Raw genomic sequence first — 6,314 nt, forward strand, 5'->3', positions numbered from 1 at the left:
TGCTGTAATTAACATTAAACATTTTCATTTTAGTTGATTTATCAGCTAATACAGTTAAATAGAATACAGGTGAATACATCAGTATTTGATCATTTTAGATTACGTTTGTCAGCAGAGTAGAGCAAGGCTGAAGCCTTCAAGATGGGTTGTGGCAGAATAAATTAAGGTGAAGGCCAAGAACTGTTTCGGCTCATAAATAAAGAATAGCAGTTCAGCAAAGTATCAAAGGGTTGTCAGAACCATATGAAAATATAGCACAGCATGAAGCACTGTTTTTAGCAAAAGAGAGGAGAAAATCAGAGAGAACTGGAAAAAATGTTTACCGATTGAATTCCAGCAAAGAATTAACATTGTGAGATATAGCAGGGATTCACAACCTTTGTGCTTCCGAGGCCTCCCACTCGTGTTATAAAAATTCTGTGAACCTCTACAATACAGCAATTTTTTCTGTATTAAAATTAGTTACACAATTTAGCATATATATTTATTATTATATTTGTTTTACTTACTTAATGTGAAACTTGTTGCTGATGAGAACTAAAAATCATGATGACACCTTCAGCTATTTTATTAACTCAGACTGAAGACATTGAAGGAGGGAATAACACCGGATCCCGATTATCACGGCCTTGTTGCAGGCCCAGAGACCGGAAATTCACTGAGGCCGAAATTCACGGTCTCAGAAGACCCGCTACTGCTCGTATGCGGCGGCCAATCATCAAAATCGAATGGCCGCCGCTTTGGGGTCAACTGGCCGACCCGACCGAAATTCAGGTCGGGGATTTTTCGGCCTTGACCCGATCCCGCCCGATTCTGATGACCGCCGAAAGCGAGTCATTAGTTAGTGCACCGCCGGTTTTAATAAAGAAAAATACCTACCTCCCTAAATTCAGCTGAACTCATCGATCCTCCGCTGCGTGGTACCCCCGATAGGTTTTTCTGTCAGTGCACTCTCTGAAGAATGAGTGCAGCCCGGTAGCACAGCAGCCCTTAAAGGGGAGGGGCCACTGCCGCAGCCACCATGTAAAAGTTTTTGCTGGCTGACTTCCTGATCAGCCGGAAAAATAGTGCCCCCAGGTCCGGCTGGGCTGCCAACGAGCAGCCTGGCACCCCTCCATGGTGGGCCAGTGGCCAAAGATTAAAAATGACAGAATCTCTCCCCTTTAACGGAGGGTAGAGAGCGTGATTGACAGTGGCGGAGTCTCTGTCCGACCTATATTTATCCACTCAGCCTGGTTTTCAGTCTATGAGCCACCCCCATTATGCCTCATTTCCTTTGGGATTTAGAAAAAATGTCAAAGTCCTGAAAATGGTTCATCTGACCGCATCAAGGATCCCAGTGGTAAGTGCCACTAAAAAAATCATAGGTGCGCCAGCTTTTTTGTGCACCTGAATTTCAGCCCCACTCTCTTTCCATCCCCCTTTACCGCCCCCCACCCCCCCCGCAAGGCCACGTGGCACACACACTCTCTCCATTGAGAGCACCCACCCCTCAAACACAGGAGAAAAAGGTCTCTTTTCAAACATGCGAGCGGATTCCAACTGACACAGAGTGGTTCCACACGAGGGAAAAGAAAATGGTTGAAAGAAAGGTTCACACTACCTCGGCCTATGCAACGACAGACTATCTCATCCTCAACTCAGGTTTTAATCCCCCAGAGGAGAAGTTATAACTCCCACTGCTGTATTTAATAGCTAAAAGTGGTGAGTGGTTTATGAACATGGAAGGGAATAGGGCTGAATCAAAAAATATCTCACCGAGATAAATGCTGCTGTAAAAGTTAGTGACAGGCAAAAGGACTTGTCTAACAACTGGTGTAAAACAATAAGGCAAGCGGTGTCCACGCCTGTGCAGAAATTCAGTTGGTCCTTTGGCAGAGGCGCCAAGAGCTAACACTGTGCTGGCTAAGGCCGCCCACGTGGTGATGTCATCCAGCGTGCAATGCCTCTTGACACCTCTATCGCGATATTTAGTTTGAATGTTGGCCTTCCCGGCAGGCATTCTTACAACCTGGAAAAAGTGGTGATTAAATAGTGGAACTCGGATGGAATTGCCCAGAGAGCAAGGTAAGTTTTTTCTTTCTTTATTCCTTCATTTTTTCATTAGTTGTAACAGTGGGGACGTTTGCGTGTTGATCAGAGAAGTTTGAGGTGTTTTTTCTTTCTTCCCTTTTCTTCCCGTTTTCCAGCTAGCATGGGGGCAGCCTCCCGATGTGAAATTCAGTCGGCCTCCTGAGCTCTCGCCTGAGGATGAGTGAGCAACGCCACTTTTTAGCATTGCTCTCTCATCTTTGGGCGTAAAAACTGAATTTGGCAGTTTGAGCCTGCACCTAACACCAGGTGGTAAAATCAGCACTCAGGCGGTGACACCACCTCAAAAACGGCAGTACCAAATTTCGACCCCTATGAACTTGAATTGACTGCGCATGCACAGTCTTTGCATTGCAGAGACTATCCAAATCATCTCAATATACAGGGGAGGCTACTGATGTTTATGTCATGAACACCAGTTGTATCCTCTGTATATTGATGGGACAATCCAACTGGTGGACCCCCCCCCCCCCCCCCCGAGGGGGCTGCAGACCTCCAGTTGAAATAGAGTAAAGTAAAAAGATAGTGTAAAATGTATGATGACAGAAGCAGTCAACATTTTGTCAGTTAATGGCAGGAACAGGACTATAGAATATGTTAAATATATCTAATTGAATAACATTGAATATATGGGATAAATTTTCTGCTTAACATTTGGAAATAAGGACCATTGACTAAAAATATAATGGACTATGCTTTGTTGTAGCAGGGAATCTAACTGTATCTCCGTAAACTAGACTTGCCCCTGCACTCTTCAGCTCCAAAACTTTTTGCCCACTAAGTTGCTGAAAGTGCGATCTGATAACGGTGTAGCGAGGGAAACAGGGCACCTGACACCTGAGTGAACAAGGTAACCAGCTGGGTATCTCCTTAACCAATGAGATTTAAGAATTGGGAATTCAATGGCAGAAGGACTGAGAAGGGGGGTGAATTGATTTTCAAAACTTGTGTAAAATAAGTGAAAATATAGCACCACCAATTGGGATAATAGTGAGTGGGCTGCTGTGTTCTGCCATGGCATGTCACTCTCAAAGTCTCTTGCTTCTGCTGCTCCTCTTCCTGTGCAATTATTATGCAGAACAAGCTGCATTGAGACTGACAGTACCTTTGTTAAGTATGGTGCCGGGCCCAGTAAGAATTCTCTTTTTAAATTGTAAAGGAAATCGCTATCACACTCCAGAAATCTCAGTCACACCAATATCAAGTGATTTCAGGCTGCGCTGCATCTAACTTTGTGTGCAGAAATCTATGCTAGCGACTTACTGATGTAAATGCAGGAAACTCGCATGGGCCAGTCTTTCCCAGAGCTCTCTTCCAAGCTATGTAAATGGGGGGCAGAGGGTTTGGTGGACATATCCTGGAAGTGGCACAAACCATCGAGGGAATGCCAGCGAAGAAACACCATAGTTACAACAAAAGATTCCAGGAGATTCCAGCCAAGGTCAATCATCAATCATAGGCAGTCCCTCGGAATCGAGGAAGACTTGCTTCCACTCTAAAAATGAGTTCTTAGGTGACTGAACAGTCCAATATGAGAACCACAGTCCCTGTCACAGGTGGGGCAGACAGTCGTTGAGGGAAGGGGTGGGTGGGACTGGTTTGCCGCACGCTCTTTCCGCTGCCTGCGCTTGATTTCTGCACGCTCTCGGCGATGAGACTCGAGGTGCTCAGCGCCCTCCCGGATCCACTTCCTCCACTTAAGGTAGTCTTTGGCCAGGGACTCCCAGGTGTCGGTGGGCATGTTGCACTTGATCAGGGAGGCTTTGTGGATGTCCTTGAAACGTTTCCTCTGCCCACCTTTGGCTCATTTGCCGTGAAGGAGTTCTGAGTAGAACGCTTGATTTGGGAGTCTCCTGCCAGGCATGCGAACAATGTGGCCTGCCCAGCGGAGCTGATCGAGTGTGGTCAGTGCTTCAATGCTGGGGATGTTGGCCTGGTCGAGGACACTAACATTGGTGCATCTGTCCTCCCAGGGAATTTGCAGGATCTTGCGGAGACATCGTTGGTGGTATTTCTCCAGCGACTTGAGGTGTCTACTGTACATGGTCCATGTCTCTGAGCCATACAGGAGGACGGGTATTACTACAGCCCTGTAGATATGTGTTCAGCAGCAGGTTCTTTGAAGAACATTTGTGCTGCTTGTGTGCAGTTACATGAATTTGTAATAGTGATGTAAATGAGAAATTGTCAGATACAAATGTAAATTACCAATGCAGAAAGGCTGAGGAAGAGAAAGATAGGCACCGGAACTTTCAACTTTCTGCAAGGTGTGTAAAACGGGCGATATTGGATTGGCCAACCATTATATACCCTGCCCAATTTTACCAAGCGGGTTGTACAATTGGTGGCCAATCCGATGTCGCCCGTTTTGCACCCCTGCCAAAGTTAAAAGTTCCAGCAATGGACCCAAATGGTGCCAGTTGCAATTGTTGTTTCTGCTTTGCTGAAGCCAGAACTGATGTCCAAGGTACGTTCAGATTGGCCTCTATCCCTTTTTGGCCAAAAGCAGTGGAGTTCCCATACCTAGGCGAATAGTGCGAATGGGGTCTGCAAAAGCTGACATCTGTGCAAAAAGTGGGTGGTTGACAACTCTGCTGTAATCTAATCATGGTCGGCATTGAATGCTGAGTATATGAATGTGTGGTCTTATATCCAGTCTCTGGGTGTAGTGCTAATTCTGAGTTTCTCCATAGCCACTTCTTTCAAAACCCTCTGATATAGGACATCAGGTCCAGGGGATTTGTCGGCTTTCAGTCCCTTTCATTTCTCCAGTATTATTTTTTTACTAATACTAATTTATTTCAGTTCTTCAATTCTCGCTGGACCCTTGGGTCTCCACTATTTTCGGGAAGTTTTTTGCATCTTCTTCCGTGAAGACAGATATAACTGGGAGAAATTTGCATCGTTTATGACTCCCGTTAGCGGCACTAACTGAGTGCAAACGATGTTTCGCTGGAGGGGCACTACGGGCTCCCGCGAAATAGTGTGGGAGTTAGCGAAGGCGCAAAACCGGTAGTGTCCCGGAAATTGGGCAGTGCTCCGTGAGGCCACCGCAGATGATGTCAGCGCCAGCCTTGTCGGTTGAGAACCGACAAGGCTGGCACTGACAGTCTCCGCTCTCAGGGTGATAATTTAAGGGGAGGTGCACGGCGCCATTTTTTTCCCCAGCCTTAAGTTGTTTAATTTGCGGGTTCCATGCCGCTATGTTGCAGCCTGATACTCTGTTTCTGTGCCGTGCTGCTGCCAAGGCACCCTGAATCCCTGGTGGTGAAGTGGAGGCTCCTCATCCCACTGCACAGTTCGCAGCGTGCCCTTGCATTTAACGGAAGGGGAAGGCCCTGTGATCCCGACTAGTGCATGTGGTGCTCCGTGTAGTGCTGGAAAATTCCCGCACTTAGCCTGCCGGTCCCACCCCCAATTTGAAGTGAAGCACCTGACATTGAGCTCTACTTCTTCTTGGGGGCAGTACCCTCAATTTCGCAGCCGGGGCGGGATTTCTATGTGGTTCCCCCCATTCCCTTATTCTTTATTATAATGTCTCCTTTCTCAGCCTGTAAGGGACCAATATTTACTTTTGTTAATCTTTTCCTTTTTACATACCTATAGAAGTTTTAACAATCTGTTTTTATATCTCTCGCTAATTTACACTCATTCTATTTTCCCTTTCTTTATCAATTTCTTGGTCCTCCTTTGCTGAATTCTAAAATCCTCCCAATTCTCAAACTTACTGCTCTTTTTGGCAACATTACAAGCCTCTTCCTTTGATTTAGGACTATCTTTATCTTCTCGTTAGCCACGGTTGGACCACTTTTTCTGTGGGGTTTTTGTGCCTTAAAGGAATGTATATTTGTTGTAAATTATGTATTAATTCTTTAAATGCTTGCCATTCATTGCTGGTCTACCATCATACCCTTAAATATAATTTCCCAATCTACCTTAGCCAAATCGCTCCTCATACCTATGTAGTTTGCTTTGTTTAGATTTAAGACCCTAGTTTTGGATTTAAACAAATCACTTTCAAACTTAATATAAAATATTATCATATTATGGTCAATCTTCGCTGAGGGCCCCTTTACTACAAGGTTATTAATTAACCCCTTCTCATTGCATAATACTAGATCTACAATAGCCTTATCCCTAGTTGGTTCATAGAAACATAGAAACATACAAATTAGGTGCAGGAGTAGGCCATTCGACCCTTCGAGCCTGCACCGCCATTCAAT

Source organism: Pristiophorus japonicus, chromosome 6 (assembly GCF_044704955.1).
Source record: "Pristiophorus japonicus isolate sPriJap1 chromosome 6, sPriJap1.hap1, whole genome shotgun sequence".
Lineage (NCBI taxonomy): Eukaryota > Metazoa > Chordata > Chondrichthyes > Pristiophoridae > Pristiophorus > Pristiophorus japonicus.